At 34.5% G+C, this 22192-nt stretch overlaps 2 non-coding genes and 1 pseudogene across 2 annotated transcripts; all 3 read left to right on the forward strand.

The window, feature by feature from the left end:
• The first annotated feature begins 1139 nt into the window (after positions 1 to 1139).
• Positions 1140 to 13242, forward strand: LOC120114778 (annotated as a pseudogene).
• On the forward strand, positions 2477 to 2558 carry TRNAS-GCU. The gene has a single exon. It is a non-coding gene; the product is annotated as a tRNA-Ser (tRNA).
• TRNAS-GCU lies at positions 2681 to 2762 on the forward strand. Its single transcript has one exon. It is a non-coding gene; the product is annotated as a tRNA-Ser (tRNA).
• Positions 13243 to 22192: the final 8950 nt, after the last annotated feature.

The raw sequence follows: 22192 nt of genomic DNA on the forward strand, positions 1-22192 counted from the left end.
ATTTAATTACTTAGTTTTCAGATTACTCATAATTCAATCACTCTAATTTTCACATTTATTTATTTTTAATTATATATTAATAAGATAATAAAAAATATTATATCACAAAAATAATTAATAAAACAAAATAGAGTGACTAATAGGAGCAATTTGAAAGTTGAGTAGTTAAATAGAAACTTTTTAAATTTAGTACCAAAATATGAGTGAAAAGATAGTTGAGTGATGAATGATGTAATTTACCTAGAGAAAAGTACGGTGTTGTTAAGTTTTGAATGGGTGGATACAAAATGAAACAAAAACTAAACGTTAGATATGTTTTGCAAAAACTAAAAGTTTAGGTACTAAAACGGATCAAAATTGATAGTTTATGTACTAAATGCGTAGTTTACCCTTATTTTAAAACTTTTGGTTAAATTTTGTTATTAGTCCCTACACTTAAGTAAAGTTTGAAAATTGGTCCCTATATTTGATTTAAATCATATTCTAATCATTAAAATTTGTTAATATTTCTCATCAAAATTTATTACCTTAATAAGAGTTTTGAATCATGACATTATGAATAGAAAAATTTAGATTGAAATGGTCATCTTATTATGAATTTTTACAGTATTCGATTCAGATTAATTATTAACGAGTCGAATATGGTAGTTATACCAAAAAAATATCACCTTAACATGTAAATGTAATTCCCTTAAATGGATGACATGATTAATAGGAAATACATGTCAATTTGACAAATTTTAATAAGAAAAATACTAAGATAATTATTTGTATGTAAATTTTTATTTGTATTTTATTTCTAAATATAATTTAGTATACTTCCAATACTAATAATGGGACAATGATTTCTGAACCCAAAAGTAAATAATAATATATTTTTTTTTCACTTTTTATTAGACTAAATCTCTATTTTTATTAAAGTAGAGGGACTAGAAGCATATTTTTACCATGATTTTTCCATAAAGTATCTTACACTTTGTATGTTTTGGCAAAATGAATAAGATAATGTAAATGAGATTTTTTAATTCCCAATATAGTCCATCCTAGATATATTTTTCATTTAGGGTGAATTGAATAATACTAACCTAAAGACGCAAGTGCTCCACGTTTCAAGTTAAATATGAAGACTTCACGACTGCATGGCGTCTTCAGGCAAATGAAGAAGATCCCACGACTGTATGACATCTTTAGATAAATGGAGAAGACTTTTAGACTCTAAAAGTACACGACTTTCTTCAAACCAATAAAAATCATAATTTAAAAAATAATATAGTATACATATAAGAAAATTATTTTTCCGACAACCTATACGGAATATTTTTAGGTTTCCCGATTGCATTGATTGAAATACATATATTTCAATTTAGCCTGCTTATTCGTTTTGGTAAATAATCATTCGACTGTAGAATGTTGCTTTGTTAAGTCCCTAGACTATTAAAAATTACAAAATGATCACCTAACTATTCGCTATGTTCCAAACTCGTCATTTTCTGTTAAGAAATTAACGACAATATGAGTTGGATGTTAATCTATTGTTTGAGATACAATTGTCGTTTGAGATTTTGGGGTCATATTTTATCATATCTTAAAATAGATTAACATCCAACTCATTCCACCGTTAATGGATGAATTTGGAATATAATGAATAGTTGAGTGACCATTTTGTAACTTTTAATAGTCGAAGGACTCAACGAAGCAACAACCTATAGTCAAATGACCATTTTATAACTTTTGATAGTGGGGGACTCGAAAAAATAACACCATATAATCGGGAGACCATTTGTATAGTTTACCCATATGTAATTGACCATCCTTGTGAGTCATGTGTAATTGTAAATGTAAAATACATAGAATTGACATATAAACATTGTTCACTTCAAATTTTGTAATCATATTTTAACATTTTGTGTTCAAGACAGCCTATTCATGATTAATGTACATGTATTCTTGCTCTTACTTTCAATTTTTGGGTTATTTGCGACCTTCAATTAAAATATGGGTTGAGTTTTGTTGATGGAAAATTTGACTTAAGCACGGGATTTGTAGGACGAGGCATTAGATCTCTTTAAGTAAAGTTAGGGGTTTGAATCTTAGTGCTTGCAAATAGAGCAAATTAGATTGGGTGAACCGTCCTTGCCTATACAGTACTCGATCCAGATTAGTCGATTAATAAATTGGATATCGATGGTTATACCAAATATATATATTATGTGGACATGATTTCTAATAGAATATTTGATTAAATAATGTCATATTCGTATTATGTCAATAAATGTCGCTTTGGCCGAGTGGTTTAGGCGTGTGTCTGCTAAGTACATGGGGTTTCCCCGCGATAGTTCGAATATCTTAGGCGACGTTAAGTGTACCGTTTTGCCTAATCAAAACTAAAAGGGAAAATTATGCTCCAAGTCCCTAACTCTTTGTACCTTTGATGTTGCTCCTTATAATTTGGTTTCTCCATATCAAGTCAACAATTGTCGCTTTGGCCGAGTGGTTAAGGCGTGTGCCTGCTAAGTACATGGGGTTTCCCCGCGAGAGTTCGAATCTCTCAGGCGACGTGAACTTTACCGTTTTGCCTAATCAAAACTAAAAGGGAAAATTATGCTCCAATTCCCTAACTCTTTGTACTTTGATGTTTGGTCCTTATAATTTTGGTTTTCTCCATATCAAGTCAACAATTGTCGCTCCGGCCGAGTGGTTAAGGCGTGTGCCTGCTAAGTACAAGGGGTTTCCCCGCGAGAGTTTGAATCTCTCAGGCGACGTGTTAGTTTTTGTTCTTAATGAAAGGGAAAATATGCTCCTAGTCCCTCATTCTTTGTACCTTTGAAGTTTAGTCCTCAAACCTTTTTGTCTATGTTATGTCAACAAGAGTCGTTTTGGATAGGGGTGACTTAAATTGGGTGGAGTGAACAAAATTTAGATAATAACGTTTACGATATTATTTTATTATTTAACTTTATTTACTTTTTAAAATCAAGTTAAATCGAATATATTTGTTCGAGTTCTATTCAAATTTAAATGCAATATTTATAATATTATGATACTAATTAGTTTCAATTTAAACAACTCTTTAACTATAATAAAAACAAACATAATGATAACATCATATTGAAAACTAATTTTATAACTAGTCGAGTACGACTTATCTAAAGTGATTGTGAGCGCATATCAATATAAAGGAGTCACCCCAAAAAAATTTAGATCAATAATAAATCACAAAGTAACCAAATAAAAATCAAAATACTACAAAAAATAGTATTGTTTTTAATGTCATAATATAATATAATTTATGTCAACGAGTGTTGGTAGAAGTTGTTGAGATTAAGGAATTTGAGTTTGTAAGTTTAAGTTCGAATCTTTTAACCGTTATTCTTGGTGAACAATTTTTTTATGGTCGAGTCAAATACTTTTCACCCTAAACCCAAACCTGACCTGACTCGAACATAATCCCTCTAAAAACTGACCCTAAAATATTTTTTCTTGGTCGAGTCGAGTCAAATACTTTTCATCCTAAACTCAAACTCGATTTGACCCGAACATAACCCCTCTAAAAGCTTACCCGAATTCATTTTTTTTTGAAAAAAACGACCCGATAGAATCAGATCGAATTAGAACTCGTCAGATTCGTGTTCGATACCCATCCGTGTAATAATTACAAAGTCATGAGATGATGTTATGTTATTATTGATTATTATGGTTTTGACAAAATCATGAGATGATTTTCAGGTCTTTGATGAGGAAAGATGACTTGAATAAATCGGGATATTTAATGATTTTATTTGAATTTAAGTTTAATATTTTGAATTATTATGATATTTTATGTTAAGTTTTATACAAAGAAATATATGTTATGATGTTGTTAAGTTGTTTATTTTTATGCCACCTTAGTTTGTTTATAATGTTTCACTAAGTGAATACTTAGCGTGTGATGATTTTCACGCGTAGGAAAAGAAGGGCAAGTGAAGTAAGGAGTCGAGTTGACATCAATCAACAAAGAACAACTACATGTATCAATAATGTCATCCTACTATTTTAAATTTTCTAGATGATATGTATATGAATAATAAATGACTAAGATATATTATTAGGGTTATAAATATGAATATAAGTTTTATATTTTAGATAAAAATTATATTTTACGAGAACAAAGAAATATTCTAAAATTAGGCAGTTTTTAACAATATTGTTTACTATTGAACTACTAAACTTCTGCCTAAAATTAAACTTGATTTATATGATAATTATTATTTATGATTTTACATGATTAATGGAATAATTGAAAAGTAATAATGAAATATTTTTTAATGGAACAAATTTCAAGCAATTATAATCGGTGAATGTTTGTAAAGTTGATGTGACATCTTAGCTCGTATTTTGAGAGTATAAGGACTATGGGTGTTACATGTTATCAATTGCATAAAAATATGAACAAACATTATCTTGTAATCACCTAAAATTATTTGAGAAAAGGGTAAGGTATACAAATGGTCCCCGACTATAAGATATTGCTTTTTTGAGTCTCTTGAATATTAAAAGTTATAAAATAGTCACTCGACTATTCATTATGTTTTAATCTCCTTTTTCCATTGAAAAAATAATGATCGTCTAAGCTGAATGTTAACATTTTGAATGAGATATGATAGTCACTTGAGATTATGAGATCATATTTATATCTCAATTAGCAGGTTAGTGTACAACTCATACTATCGTAAAAAATTTAATGAAAGAGGACTAGTTGGAACATAACGAATAGTTGAGTGATCATTTGTAACTTTTAATAGTTGAGAGATCAACAAAACAAACTCCTTAGTCAAAGAACCATTTTGTAACTTTTAATATTTAAAGGACTTAATAAAGCAATATCTTATAGCCAGTGGACCATTTGTATACTTACCCTTAAGAAAAAACCAAATAAAAGTAGGGTAAATACACAAATGGTCCATTGACTATAGGGTGTTGTTATGTTAAGTCTCGACTATTAAAAGTTACAAAATGGTCACCTAACATTTATTATGTTTAAACTCGTCATTTTTCCGTTAAAAGTTGACTACAGTCTGAGTTGTACGTTAACCTGCTAATTAAGATATGCTAAAATTTGATCTCATAATCTCAAATGATTATCATATCTCGGTCAACATGTTAACGTCTAACTCAGACGACCTTTAATTTTTTAACGGAATAGGACAAATTTGGAATATAATGAATAGCTGAGTGATCATTTTGTAACTTTTAATAGTCGAATAACTCAACAGAACAACTATCTATAGCCAATCAAATGATCATTTCGTAACTTTTAATAATTGATAGACTTAATAAAATAATATCTTATAGTCTAAGATCATTTGTGTATTTTACCCATAAAAGTATAACTCAAAACTTAAACGTAAAATCATAAATTAAATATATTAAAAGTTATATCTAGGATCTCTCTTCTTTAAGATTCTCTTTTAGTGTATTTTTTTATCATATGTCTTCAAACTCTTGTTCATGTAATGGTTTTTTTTAATTTTATTAATTTATGTAACAATTTAGAGGGATTATAAGATAATATCTAAAAAAATATACAAATGATTCATTACTATCAGGCACTGCTTTGTTAAGTCTCGCGACTATTAAAAGTTACAGAATGATCCATCGATTATATAAAATTGTTTTGTTGAGTCTCCCAACTATTAGTTACAGAATGATTCATCGGCTATTATATTTCAACCAACAAATTAACATTATATAATCGACTATTATTTGTGTACTATTAAAAGTTACAGAATGATTCATCGACTATTATATTTTAATCAATAAATTAACATTAAACTCAGACTATTATTATTTTTTAATGAAAAAAGTGAGTTTAAAACATATAAATAGTTGGATGTATCTTTTAATAGTCGAGGGACCCAACAAAGCAACACTATATAATCGAGAGATTATTTGTATACTTTATCCTATCTATTTAATAAACACACCTACAAAAATAAATGTTCAAACTCGAATCTTTTAAAGAAAAATGACATTTTCCTTTTTTTATGCATACATTTTCTTTTATCATTGATATTTAAACTTAAATATTTTATTTATGTTATTCTATTTTATGTTAGTGAATTTTCTATTTGTAAAAATAAGAATTATATCAAAGTTATTTATAATTATATATATATAATTGTGATCGGCGAAGGTTTTCACCTTGTGCTGATCGTCGATAATCGGTGTTCATTATTTTTCCTTTATTATAATATATTTTTATTTTTTTCTTGTTTTTTATTTTAATAATTATGTCTTTATGGAACATCTCTTTATGTCTTTATGACACGTTTTTCTATTTCTTTATGAAACGTTTTTCTGTCTTTATGATATGTTTTTTTATGACACATTTTCGGTCGTTTGACCGTTATTTTCGTTTATCTTTTTTTAAGGGTTGTATTTGATATCGCAATGATTGATTAAGATGATATTTTATTTGTTTATTTGGTCTAGTTTTTAAATATTTTCCTTATATGATCATTGTGATCTTAAGTGACTAATTTTTTCGTGTTTAGAAAAATATATTTATTATGTGTTTAGTTTACAATGATGATTATAAATTTTTATTATAATTTTTTTTAATAAAATTAACGGATTTTAAAAAGATATATATTTAAAAATCTTATTATTGTATATGTGAATAAAACTATAAAATCAATTTCCTTTTTCCTAAAATTTCCAAACCTAATCCCTCTCTCTTCATACGTCCCCCGCCAAGTTACCTCTAAGCCCTAAACTTAACTTGAACTTTTGCCCGCGGTTTTAGCAGTGACGGTCGGCGCCGACTGCGAAATAGGGGCTGGCGCCGCCGCTAGCCACCAATACTTCGGGAAAAGTCACCACTAAGCTGGGCACCGCCTTGTAGCCATGGAGGGCATCGAATTGGAAGGCTTCGACCAGTTTCCGGACTCACCAACCGGCGATTTCGCAATCGATACTCCATCACTTCTCGAAATCCGATCAAGAAGACAGCCAACGCCTCTGCGCCACCGTCGGTGCAATGGCTCAAGAACTGAAGGAGCAAGGTCTGCCTCTCACACCGGTCGCCTACTTCGGCGCCACCTGTTCTTCCATCGACCGTCTCGGCTCCGAACCGGATTCTCCTCCTCACGTCGTTCAGTCTCTCACCACTGCCCTTTCTCTCTTCTTCCCCGTATCCCGTCATCGTTTTGAAAAAGAAAGGAGATTCGTTTCGAAAATTGTCGTTACGGTCTTGAGATTAAATTCCGTTCGGAGGTTACGCAGACGTCGGGTTTGAAATGCTTAGCTCAGTTATGATTGTTGGAGATAAGGTTAATTGGTCTGATATATCGCAAAATTACAGTGTTATGATCGGATACTTAACTGATTCCCACTCCAAGGTAAAAAAAAACTTTTTATTTTCCTTTGTTAATCCAAGAATATTGAATTCAATCAAACTATGCTTCATACGTTTAATTATATGTGAACTAATTTTCAAAATAGGTGAGAAGGCAATCGCACTTGTGTATCCGTGATGTTTTACAAAGCTTCCGAGGGATGCCGGTTCTGGCACCGGCTAGCGAAGCAATATCGAACATGTTGGAGAGGTTTCTTTTGCTTGCTGGTGGTTCAAATGCAAATTCGAGTGAAGGGGCGAAAGGAGCTCAGGAAGTTCTATATGTTTAGATGCTCTTAAGGACTCTCTCTTATGTCGACGAAATACATGAATACAATTCTCAAGTACTATAAAACTTTATTGGAACTTCGGCAACCTCTTGTTACTAGGCGATTAACAGATAGTTTGAACGCAGTTTGTACTTATCCGAATGTAGAGGTTTCAGCTGAGGCATTGCTGGATCATTATCTTTGTTGGCTCTGTCTGTCTCTGCAAACGAAACTTCTCCAGTTAGCATGACATTAACGCCCGTTTGTTGAGCTCTGGAATGATGAAAGTCTATTCTCTTAATCGACAACTTTGTGTTATTAAACTTCCCATTGTGTTCAGTGCACTCAAAGGTTCAAATTTTTTTCTTAGTTAGCAATTCTATTTATTGAAGAATTGAGATCTTCCTATATGGTTATTGAGTTTTTTTTTGTGACAGATATTCTGGGTTCGGAACACGAAGAAGCTATTTTTTCTGCTACGAGACTTTCAAGACCCTGATAATGGTTGCATTGACGATGGTTTGATCAAACAGGGAGTGGATCAGATAATTAATTCAAAGTCGGATGATAGAAAGTCAGGGCCGACTATAATTGAAAAAGTTTGTGCAGTCGTTGAGAGCTTACTTGATTATCATTATAGTGCAGTGTGGGACATGTCATTTCAGGTTGTTTCAACAATGTTTGATAAACTAGGTCAGTGCCTCTTGTTGTTTCTTCTTCTTCTCTCTTTGTAGTATTTCAACATGTGTTCTTTTGAATGAAGTTTTAATCTGGTTGCTGCTCTACAGGCTATTATTCTCATATTTTATGAAGGGTACCCTTAAGAACTTGGCTGACATGCAAAGGTTGCCAGATAAGGATTTTCCTTATAGAAATCAGGTTATTCTTAGTATTCTTTCCTCTGGAGAATCTCTACCTTGGTCAGGGCCCCCCCCATCTTCTTCTGTGATAAATATATTGGTCAGTTATTAACTTAGCTTTTGTGATATGATATTAAAATGGTAATTAGTATTGAAAACTGTGCTTAATATAAGTTTTCAAAGGCCAATAAGAGTAAAAAATTAAAAGAAGTATATTCGTCCTACTCAGTCATTCACCGTTTGGTGTTTTGCACTGTTTCATTTAGTGTTATGTTTTTAAATTTTGATTTTTTAATTTCTATCCTGTTTCATTTTTGTTTTTTATGTTGTGAATTGATATTGGAATTAACTGTGGATAGGCTGAATTTTTTTGGCAGTTGCATGAATGGTGTTGGATCTGCTCTTGGTGCGATGGGCCCTGATACATTTTTAGGAATTTTGCCACTGAATTTTGAAGCTAATGACCTTTCAGATGTTAATGATGGCTATTCCCAATTCTGAAGCAGCATATTATAGGTGCACATCTGAGCTTTTTAGTGAGACACTTTTGGTTCTGGTTGGAGAAATGAAACAGAGATCACGGAAGGTAAAATTCCTGTTCTGACATGGTTCTTTTAATTTTCTTAGTTCTCTTAATTACTCCTTTCTTTTGTCAGTTTGAAACTAGAAGGAAAAGTTCGCTCATCAAGTATTGCAGATGGTTTTGCATACAAAGTGTGGTCTTTGTTACCCTCCTTTTGTAATTACCCTTTGGATGCCAAAAGCTTCAAGGAACTTCTAAGTCCTATATGCAGTGCACTTCATGATGAACACGATCTACGTGGAAATTTTAATTTTCTTAGCTCCTCTTAATTACTCCTTTCTTTTGTCAGTTTGAACTAGAAGGAAAAGTTCGCTCATCAAGTATTGCAGATGGTTTTGCATACAAAGTGTGGTCTTTGTTACCCTCCTTTTGTAATTACCCTTTGGATACTGCCAAAAGCTTCAAGGAACTTCTAAGTCCTATATGCAGTGCACTTCATGATGAACACGATCTACGTGGAAAATATGCTCTAGTTTGCAGATTCTAATTCAACAGAATAAGAAAATTAAGGAAGGAAAAAGATGATTTGGATGTTGCCGACTTAAGTCCTGCCCAACTGCGAGCTATCTCATTATACCCAGAGATTGCTAGTGAAAATTTGAAAGTGCTTTCTGCATCTGCTCGTCAGTTATTGTTACTTTGTCAGGGATCTTCATGGAATCTGCAGTAGATGAAGGGGTTCTTTGCAGGTACTTATCATATCAATGAAGTGCACCATCCCGTTTTGGTCATTTGTCTTTTATCCCAAGCCTTTGCTAAGTTGAGAGGATAGGAGGTAGGAAGGTAGAAAAAGTTTTCATCCAATGGTTAAGCCATTAAGTAGGAAAGTGAATATAAACAAAACCATTACATAAAAATTCTATCATTCCTACCAAATGAAGCCTTTGATACTTGCATTATGATGTTCCCAATCTTATGATGGTTTTTTTCCTTTTACAGTCCACAATTGGGGAGTTGCTTCCATAGCACATGGGAATGTTGTCAGACCCTTATTTCAAAAGACAATGCAGAGGCTTTTGAAAGTCACACAAGCTGGGATGGCCGAGGCATCAAAGAATAATAATTCTATGCAAGTTGATGAGTCATCATCTAAAAGCTCATTATCTCTCCAGAGGTAACTCTAGAGTGCTTAATATTTGTACATTTATAGGCATGTCTGTCTATGGGATTAATGATTGTATCCTTTCCCATTGATATTAATTGCAGGGGCGGTTATTTGACCTGGCAGTTTCCCTATTGCCTGGTTTAGATGAGCCATCATTAGACGTCTTATTCAGTGCAATAGAACCTGCATTGCAGGTTAGTTTACAATTCGCTTATCTGGTTGGCTAAGTCTTGTTTTTGCTTGAGGGTTTAAGTTATTATGATGAAAATGGTATTTTTTAATCTGCAGGATGTGCATGGCTTGATTCAGAAGAAGGCTTACAAAGTTCTTTCGATAATTCTGAGGGTATCTCATTTTCATGCTAATGCTACTCAGCTTTGTTCTTTTTGTCTCTGTACATTTAGATGTATATTTTCATTTGTATCCAATTTCCAATATCTCACTCTGTCAATTTACACACTATGTTTTTTGTTTTCTGGTCAGAACCAAAATGGGTTCTATCTGCTAAACTGGATGATTTGCTTAAACTTATGATTAAGGTGCTGCCATCACTCCACTTTTCTGCCAAACGTCACAGGCTCGACTGTTTGCATCATCTGATAACATATGCCTCAAAGGTTAACAAACTAAATTGAATCTTTCATCTCCCTTATGGATAGTGTATGGCTAGGTGATTAAATCAATCATTCTAACCATCTTTTTAGAAGATTAACCAATGCTTCTTTGTACAGGAGAATTCAAACCTGGAAGCACGAGATTCTTAGTTCTTTCCTGACTGAATTATCCTTGCTTTGAAAGAGGTATTTTGTCAACATCTATTCGTTGTTTGTCTGATTCTCGAGATCTGCTGGAAGTAAAAATTACAGTATTACATGTTATTTTTGTATGGGCAATCCTGTATGATACAACATTTATGGGATTATTCCTACACAGCTTTTGATATCTCTGTATGATGCGACATTTGCGGCTAATAAGAAAACTAGAAATAGAGCTTATGAGGTCCTTGTCCAAATTGGCCATGAATATGGAGATCAAGACTGCAGTGGACAGAGAGAACGCTTTTAATATGGTATTAAACTGTTTGGCATCTCTCTACTTCAACATGTGTTTGCAGTTTTACATGTACATTCGTTTTGTTTCTTATTCTAAAGAAATTTAACTGTTTCTATTTTCATGATCACAGGTTGCTACAGGTTTGGCTGGAGAAACTCCTCATATGATTAGTGCTGCTGTGAAAGGCTTGGCCCGGTTGGCTTATGAGTTCTCGGATCTTGTTTCTTCCGCTTACAATTTGCTTCCTTCCACATTTCTTCTCCTCCGAAGAAAGAACAGAGAAATTATTAAAGTTTGTTCTGTCTCACTCATGTATTTTTGCTAACAGTTATGTTCCTTGTCTTGTACTTTCCGTATCGCATCGCTTATGTCCGCGGCTGTTTATGATGCAGGCTAATTTGGGTCTATTGAAAGTGTTAGTGGCCAAATCAAAAGCCGAAGGCTTGGAAGCACACCTGGCCAGCTTGGTGGAAGGCTTGTTGAAGTGGCAAGATGATACCAAAAATCATTTTAAAGCTAAGGTTTGTGTACCTCTCATTTACCATTGATTTTGGTCATTGTTACCTTTCTGAACTATTTGATTTCGAGTTTCTTTGAAAACATGACAATTGTCAAGTTTGATTCGTATTCTGCTTTAAAAACTCGATAGCAACTTATATGTAAACGTGTTACTGGATCTAAAAGTTTGAACCAAGATGCTTTTATACGATTGAACTGTTTGTAGTGATGATATTATTAGATTTTTGTGTGTTCATATATTGGTGGTGTATCTATTATTATTCAGGTAAAGCTTTTCTCGAAATGCTTGTCAGGAAATGTGGTATCGATGCTGTAAAGCCGTGATGCCTGAAGAACACATGAAGCTCCTTACTAACATACGAAAGGTTTGTCGAGCAATGTCGTTTTAGATTTTTTATATACATATAAAAGGCATCATTTTGAAGGATGTTGCGCCTCATTCTTAAATACAGATCAAGGAGAGGAAAGAGAAGAAACAGTCTGGCTCCGTGGAAAGTAAATCTCATCTGTCGAAGGCAACTACGTCCAGGTTTCTCACCTTGCTTAGCTGATTCGATATGTCAATTTACAGATTTATTGATCAGCTTTGATTTGCCCGTGTTTGAAAAGCCGTGGCCACCGGCCATGGGTAAACCTTCTATTACTGTTTTCCGAGTCTTATAATCTTCTGAATGTGCAGGCTTAGCAGATGGAATCATACAAAAATATTCTCTGATTTTGGCGATGATGATAGTGATGTGGAAATGGCTTCTGCCAAAAGAGCAAAGCTTCATCGAAGTTGAAGTCGAAAGCAGCTTCACTGCGGTCAGTAGACCCCCTGATCCCTGTTCGTATAGGTTCGCTGTCTGTTCCTTAACTTTGTGTTTGCCTCCCGATTTAGGTCCAAGAAAACGCGGAGAGCGGAGAAGAGCTTGCCCGAGGACTTGCTTGACCAGTTAGAAGACGAGCCACTAGACTTACTCGATCGACATAAAACAAGATCTGCACTCCAATCATCTTCAAACCTCAAGCGGAAGCAAGATTCTGATGACGAACCGGAGTTCGACCCCGATGGGCGCTTGATAATTCACGAGGGAAGAAACCAAAGAAGGCCACAGCATCTGATGCTGATTCGGATAAGAGAAGTGAAGCAAAGTCATTACTCAGCTGGCACTTCAAGAACAACAACCAGAAGCGAAGGAAAACATCAGAGTCGGGATGGGCGTACATGGCGTACACCGGAAGCGAGTATGGTAGCAAGAAGGCCGGTGGGGATGTAAAGAGGAAGGATAAACTTGAACCATATGCATACTGGCCTCTCGATCGCAAAATGATGAGCCGTAGACCGGAACATCGGGCGGCCGCGAGGAAAGGCATGTCGAGTGTGGTGAAAATGACAAAGAAGCTTGAAGGTAAGAGTGCCTCAACTGCACTTTCTGCTAAATTCATGAAGTTCAAAAAGAAAAGTGGCAACAAGAAAAGGTGAAATATAACGATAGGAAAAACAGAGCTTAATTTTTCGGTTCGGTTTTTGTTCGATTATTTGGTTTGTGTTCGTCTAAAATTTTAAAATTGTTTTTTTATTTCTTTATTTAAAGATTTTTGTGTTTATTTTTTTTCTTTTGTTTTAAACCAATTTTTTATTGGCCACTAGAGGAATACATTCATAATATATAATCGAACAATTATGAATATCTTCACAAGTAATAAGCAAATCATAAATGAATACATCTCTTATTTGTATTAATAAAATAATTATGTATTTATATTAAGAGAAAATAACCTCAGTGATCGAAAATTCTTTATAATATATGATTTTAACCAATTTTTTTACGATTTGTCAAAATGACCAACAAAATCGTAATGCGATTTCTAAATCGCAACGCGAGCTCTATTATTGCAATTCAGTTTTCAGATTCGCAACGCGATTTTGACCATCGCATTACGATTTTCGAAATTCGCGTTGCGATTTTAGATAATCGCAATGCGAATATGTAAATCGCAACGCGATAACACGTGATCGCAACGCGATTCTGACTATCGCAACGCGATTCGGAATATCGCAACGCGATAATACGTGATCGCAACGCGATTCTGACTATCGCAACGAGATTCCGACTATCGCGTTGCGATAATATAAAATCGCAATGCGATTTTCAAAGCGCTATTAGTATCGCCCCATCTCTGACGAAATCCGTCTCCATTTCCGGCGAAATCCGTCCCCATCTCCGGCGAAATCCGTCTATCTCCATCTCTCAGAGCCACCCTCACAATCATTCACGATCAGAAATGGAAAATCAACCAAATCAACCACCGATGATTAGTTTTTTTAATTATTTTATTTGAAATTTTTGCATTATTATTAGGTTTTTATTGAAATTAATGATAGTTTACTGGTAATTTCAATAATAGATTGCTGCCAATACTGCTACTGTTTAGTCTTTAACACTGTGAAGTTAGTATTTGTCTTTGATTTGTCTTTTGGTTGAAGTAATGCAATTCATTCAAGTTTCAATTTTAGACAATGACCATTTGAAACCGAGAATCGCAACACGAAATGAAAATCGCAACGACAAAATTCGCGTTGCGATTGTCTCGTTGCGATAGCCATTTCGCGTTGCAATAGTCAAATTCGTTTTGCGATAATCATTTTCGTGTTACGATTTTAATTTTCGTGTTGCGATTTTAAGTTTCAGAAACTATTCTTCTTCTGCAAATTGAAACTTGTATGAATTGCATTACTTCAACCAAAAAACAAAGACAAATACGAAATTCACAGTGTTGCAAAATTAAGTTTGAAGAATAAACTACTACGCTTTATGTTTATTATTGTTTTTGGTATATCTTCACAGTGTAGTTTTTGGTATATCTAACTTGATATGTTTATTGTTTTTGTAGAACTTTTTTCGGCTCAATTGACCTTAAGGAATAAAATAAGCCTAGTCACTACAATTACGTCGAAGCTTTCACCTGTACAAAGACAATTAATTGATGATACTTGCTTTGGGCAATGGCTGAAAGTACAACATCCGGGTGGAGATGCTATGTTGACCTATTTGTGACTTCAGACCATGACACGCGATCTACCCGAGAGTATAGAACGTGGTAATGAAGAGATATGATTTCATTTTCCACCAGCGTATACGTGTTTTGGGCGGGAGGAGTTTTGCTTAATCACTGGTCTACGCTTCGGACACGATGATGTAGGTCGATACACTAATCATATTACCCGCCCATCATGGTTATCTCGGGTTTTTCCTGAGCTGTCAATGGAGAAGCCAAATTTACACGTCGACTACTTGATGAGATTATTTAATAAGAAAGATGGTTTTACTCGGATGGATGACGTTGATGTTGTTCGAGTATGCCTTTTAGTACTTTTGTATGCCGGCTTTTTAGGCAGATAGGGCAGACAACCTATTCCTAAGGATCTAATATTATTGGTAGAGGACCTAAATGCATGGAACCTATTTCTGTGGGGTTCGTATCTATGGAAAGCTACCTGGAATAAGTTGTCGTCTGCCTTTGATAACCGCAAAAGTTTACGTGGCGATGGTTCCAAATACACTTTGTCAGGTTTTATTTGGGCCTTTAAGGTAAGAATTTCTATATAATGTTTCCAAAATTATAATTAATTATTTTAACAATTACTAATGTTTGTGTATTATATTGTTTGTAGATTTGGATATTTGAGGCTTTTCCCGACATGCAGACATATGCATTCAAAACTTCAAATGATATTCCTAGGGCTATTTCCTGGAAGAGGAAACGGAGGCTGTTGATTTGGAAGAGTTACTACGGTATACGACAATAAATGATGTAAGTTAACACAAATACTATAATATATAAACAAGTTATTACTAGTACACGTTTAACTTTATTTGAGCTTTTATATTGTTAGGAGGCCAACACTCCATTACAGAGGCTGACACTCACGGAGGCTGAGCTTGCCACTGATTGGTGGCAAGCTAGTAAGCGTTTTTTTGATGGCACGGATGATGAGCAGCCTCTATTTCGAGAGCCATCACCTCACCCAGAGCCATCACCTGATCGACCACACTATACACCTCTACAACGAGAGCCATCACCTATTCTATCACATCATCGAGCCTCTTCTGTAACACCCCCAACCCGTATCCCAACCCGGATACGAGTCAGAGATATTACATTGACTTTTAAAACACAACTCATTACAAATAATAGTAAAATACTTGAACTTTATTACAAAAATACAATAATATACATATGGTAATATAGTTTACCAAAATATTCAGAGCATACACAACTTAACTCTTTAATTACATGCCAACATCCATTTTCATAACAAAATGACCTACTGATTAAGTTGCTTCTGATCTGATAGTTGCAGGAGTAATGTTGTCCAGCTGCTTAACCTCGATCGTCTACTTTATCGGATCCTACGTGTGAAACACTCACACGCTAAGTCATCGACTTAGTGAGGCAATAATATAATAATAATATCAATAAATATAAAGTAATTGCCAAAATAAGAGGGTTGCAGTAATAAGATGTAGTAAACAATGCAATAACCAAAACCATGTTTCTTACACATATACTTATCAAATTCACATTCATAAATTCGCCTTAGTAAGTTCATTAGCCCATGGTACCATACAGAGAACCTAAGGTATGTGAATATTGTGAGGTTGTGCACTATGCTGTCACCACAGCTCATATAATTGCACCTAAGTGTCACGTAGAATTGCACCGGAGTGCCGCGTAGAATTACACCGGAGTGCCGCGTAGAATTGCACCGGAGTGCCGCGTAAAATTACACCGTAATGCCATATAATAATGTCTATAAGGACCACATATCATTCCTTAAGAATCATATACATATGCCATGGATCAAGTATGTGTCTCACCAGACTTCACACATGTTTCAAAGAATATATATATGTCCCGAAGGACCACATAGACCCTCTACCCTTTGCATGCCAACTATACATATAGTTCTCATTTACATAACATGGGTTTTCGCAATTTATCTAATTCATATCACGTAGACATATTATTTCCATACCTTTATCATATAACTTTTCTTTCATATTCATGTCCCATAATGCATATGGTATGGATCATGTCATATCATCATATGAACTACGATCATGTATCAAAATATTGAATCTAGACTTATCACAAGTCTAGAACTGAATAAATACATATTCATGCTATGCATATGCACTCACCTAGATTTCTTTGTTTTTCCCTCGATTGATCCTACTTGTCGATGGTTCCGGAACTCGATTAGGCTCAATATCTACATAAGCAAAATTTTCAAGATGATTATCAGATGCCTAAGTCTTGAAATTAACCTCTAATAGCCTACCAATTTAAGAAATTGATAGTTTAGTCTCTCTTTTTTCTTTTTTCTTTTTTTTATTATGGGGGAATTGGTTCTCCCTGGGGGTATCGATTCCCCTCTAGCGTTCTGGAAATTCATATTCGTTTGAGGGGGTATCGATTCCCCTTGAATGGGTATCGATTCCCTTAGCCCAGAAATCCTATTTTGAGCTCGAAATTCACTTCATTTCAGCTTAAACCTTCATATTTTACTTCCTTTAATATTCCTAACTTCCATACACATATTTAAACTCATTTCTATTCCATAATCACTTCTTTAAACCCAAAATTCCATCATTTACATGGCATTCAAAAATCACACTAAATTTTCAAGTGTTCTAATTCCAATTCTAACACTTCATATCCCTTAATTAACTTGATGACAAGTCAAATCTCACTTCCAATTCTTATTATGAACTCTAACCTAAGATTTCACTTTTCTACTTCATTTCTTTAATTCTTCATATACTTCTCATCTTGAGGTTTTAAAACAATTTAAACTTCCTTTAAGCTTAACTAGTGCCTAATGGTCATGAATCAACCATAAATTCATCAAGAAATTCACTAACAAGAGAATCTTACCTTAGCTTGAGTCTCACGTATGAAGAAGAAGAAAGAAGAAGATGACTCTGGAAGCTTGTTTAATTTCCTACTCTTCCACGTGCTTAATATAATACTAACCCCAAAATTATATTGCTATAAAAAGACCATTTTGTCCTTCTAATCTTCATTCTTTATAATTCAATCCTACACAAAATAACTCAAATAAGTCATTGAACTCTTCCATCATTCTAATCTTCCATCACCTCATGATAGGCGACCGGCAAAGATGCCACGACATTTATCTCCCTGTTCTCCACCTCCACCTCCACGGGATGAGTTAGGAGAGTTACGTGATGAGGTCAATGCCTTGCGTGAGGAGGTCAGTACTTTACGAGATGACAATGGTGAATGGCGTGAGGAGGTATCTACTTTACGTGGTGAGGTAGCGGCTCTACGTGAGATGGTAGCATCGTTGCAGAATGAGATTCATACTCTACGTAACGAGGTAAGTTTAACATTTTTCATTTAACTTGGATTGCTTAGTAAATTCATTCGGTTGCTGCCAATACTGTTAAACAGTTCTAAAATAACTTAGTATTTGTCTTTGTTTTGTCTTTTGGTTGAAGTCAGTAAATTCATATTTGTCTTTTGGATTGCTTAGTAAATTCATTCGGTAGTAGTTTATTCTTCAAACTTAAATTTGCAACACTGTGAAGTTAGTATTTGTATTTGTCTTTTAGTTGAAGTAATGCAATCCATTCAAGTTTCAATTTGCAGAAGAAGAATAGTCGCAACACGAAAATGATTATCGCAACGCAAATTTGACTATCGCAACGGGATAATCGCAATGCGAAAACGACTATCGCAACGCGGAAATGACTATCGTAACGCGAATTTGACTATCTCAATGGGATAATCGCAATGCGAAAATGACTATCGCAACGCGAATTTAGTTTCGCGTTGCGATTTTCTCGTTGCGATTATCTCGTTGCGATAGTCAAATTCGCGTTGTAATAATCATTTTCGTGTTGCGATTTTAAGCTTCGTGTTGCGATTTTAAGTTTCAGAAACTATTCTTCTTCTACAAATTAAAACTTGAATGGATTGCATTACTTCAACCAAAAGACAAAGACAAATACTAACTTCACAGTGTTGCAAATTTAAGTTTGAATAATAAACTACTACCCTTTATGTTGTCATTGAACATGCACTAAACCTATATGTTGTCCTTTTAAATGTTTATATAAGTGCTTACTTCCGGAATGTTATCTGATGTATTTTGTGAACTATGATAGAATAATGACTTGGGTGAATACCGTGCAAGTTTGAAACATATTTGTCTTTGTTTTCACTGTTTAATATCATGTCTGTTTATTTACTGATTTTATGTATTAATTTATTTTTAGCGGCCCGATAAGGTGGATGCTTTACGTCAGATGTTTCTTGCACGACGGGGTTCACGCATCAGACGGCGTGCACGTGCCATTAAGTCTCCGTTCACCCCAATAGTACGAAGACTCCGTAAGAAGAAGCCCGACTCACCTGTCATCGTTCAAGAGGCCTCTCTTATCGTTCAAGAGGCCCCTATCATCCCTCAAGAGTCCCCTCCCACCGTTCAAGAGGCCCCTGTCATCGTTGAAGAGGTCCCTCCCAATATTCTAGAGGCCGATTCACACGACATATTATATCGAATTATTGAGAAACCCCCTCCCGTGCCAGACATGATGGATGACTATTGGCTTTCGTATAAGTTACCGGCCAGTACCATTCTGGCAGATGAAGTGGAGAGGAAAAAACTACCGGAAACAATTCTTGATAATACCCTTTGGTCTAAGACCGCAGTTGATTTTTATCTACATGAGCGGAGCCAGGGGTGTTACGCTGACATATACAAACTCAACGATGATATGCATTTGTTGATTGATCGGTCTTGGTGGGGTGTGTTATTAGGGGTTGAAGACAATGACTATTTCGATGAGGGGTAAGTCTTATATTTTTCTTCTTATATTTCATTTTGATTAATTTTTTTTTAAATTTATGTAATTCACTAATATATGTATTTTTTTGTAAACAACATATTGATGCATGTGTGTCACATTTTCTAATAATAAGGAAAATCAAGAAAAATAAAAAAAATACGCGATATACATTTATGTCGACGTCTTTTCACGTAGTTCACATGAAGAATCAACGACAGGAATCATATGTGTTGGCTAATGGACAAGCTAAACTTTATCCTGCATGGTGGGAGGTCGATAAGGTTAGTATTTATTTTATAAAATATTTTAAAGGTGTTTATAAATAAGTGCGCAATTGAATTATTACTTATGATTGTAGGTGTTTATCCCTGTTTTGGAACGTACTCATTGGCTTCTCATCGAGCTTCAGCTTCCATCCCTGAAGACAATAGTATATGACAACATGATAAATTACATATCATTGTCTGATTTGAGAGATATCATTAAGGGATGGAGCTCTCATTTGGCTAAATTCTCGGATGCGATTAATTATTGGACTTATTCTGGAAACAAGAAGCCAAAGAAGTTCAATATTACAGTTATCAGAGACAAGACCGCGCCACAACAAACGCAAGAAGCCAGAGGGGATTGTTGTCCTCTCGTATGCATGTGCTTGGAGCGTTTGACGACAGGAAGTACAGAGTTTCTACCTCCCACCGATAGAGATAGAGGTGAAGTAGGATTGTGGTTTCGGCATTTTATGGCTAGAACGATATATGCGAGATGCTACCTACCTGCATCCGCGTTATAAAAGTGTCCATAAACAATTGGTAAGTCAAATGCAAGTGTTGTTAAGTACCTAGAATTCAATATAATTTGCTGTTTGTTGGTTTTAGATGTGTAGAAAGTGTTGTTTGAGCAAATGTTTGGTTTCTGCAGGTTAATCCTGAAGTGAGCTGCGTGAAATTGATGTGCATAAACAACTGTCTGGGGTACACTTTTTTTATTGTAATTGATTCTTAAAAGTCTTACTTATTTAATTAATGAGAAAAATAATATAATAAGAGTTGATTTGTTTAATTGATGTGTAAATAATTCTTATTTGTTTAATTGATGTGTAAATAATTATTATTTGTGCTTGTTTAATTGATTAAAAGTTGATTATTGATGTGTAAATAATTCTTATTTATGTTTGTTTAATTTATTGAAATGTAAAAGTTGATTTGTTGATTTCAATTTGCATCATATTCGCGTTGCGATAGTCTAATACACTTTGCGATTTTCTCGTTGCGATAGTCAAATTCCCGTTGCGATAGTCAAATTCCCGTTGCGATAATCAAATTCGCGTTGCGATAGTCATTTTGCGTTGCGATTATCTTGTTGCGATAGTCAAATTCGCGTTGCGATAGTCATTTTCGCGTTGCGATAGTCATTTTCGCATTGCGATTATCCCGTTGCGATAGTCAAATTCGCGTTGCGATAGTCATTTTTGCATTGCGATTATCCCGTTGCGATATTCAAATTCACGTTGCGATAGTCATATTCGCGTTGCGATAGTTATATTCGCGTTGCGATAGTCATATTCGCGTTGCGATAGTCAAATGAATGTGTAATAAGTGATAACAACTGAACAAATCATAGCAATGTTCAAACTCAAGTTACTAATATACATGGGCCTAACTGAAAATGTTAAAAGGTTACACATAAAATACACATAATACAACGTTTGCATTTAAAAATCACCTAAGTTAATAGTCCCAAAAGGCGAAACCGGTTGTGATTGGGATTTTGATTTTGATTACGATTTTGATTACCTTTTGCTTGACACCATATGAGCTTTGGATTTTGATGATGATCCATATTTTGGTAGAGGAAAAGATGATTGTGATGGCACTGGTGATCCACATGTCAACCTTGTATGACCACTTTTCTTGCACCGACTACATGTCGATCTCTTCTTCTCTTCACCCTTAGACGATATACGATCGTGACTTTTTGGTCGGCCATGTAGCCTTCTGTCCATGGCTGGTGGCAAAACTGTTTGTAAGTCATCTGGTATATCCCACTCAGAAGGATGTGGAATAGGGTAGATAATCTCGGCATAAGTCTGTCGATATACTTCTGTAGTGTAGCAATCCATAGCATATGCGCTTGAATCATCTTGGTTTAGATGAAGAGCAACTTTTATAACATGGCCACACGGATAACCAGATATTTGTCATTTCATACAACTATACGTCTTTGCATTTAGATCGACAAGCCCATTTAAGTTATTATCCAGTACTTCAAACAAAGTGTTTAAACATGGTTCAACTCTCCATGACGTTAACTTCACAACACGTTTCGTTATCTTTTTTTCAGTCAATGGTGTAACACGATGTTCCAATGTTCCTGTAAATTTAAATAAATAATACTTAGTAAATTATATGATAAGTTACGAATTTAAAGAAATAATACCTGCATGGTTTCTTTTCTTGTAGTACCACTGTTGAATAGAGGCTCGAAAAAACTCATTAACATAGTTATGGGTAATTTACGGGAATGACGACGTAGAGCGTTGATTGATTCTGCACTATTAGACGTC

The sequence above is a fragment of the Hibiscus syriacus genome, unplaced genomic scaffold (assembly GCF_006381635.1).
Source record: "Hibiscus syriacus cultivar Baekdansim isolate YM2019G1 unplaced genomic scaffold, ASM638163v2 tig00110247_pilon, whole genome shotgun sequence".
NCBI lineage: Eukaryota > Viridiplantae > Streptophyta > Magnoliopsida > Malvales > Malvaceae > Hibiscus > Hibiscus syriacus.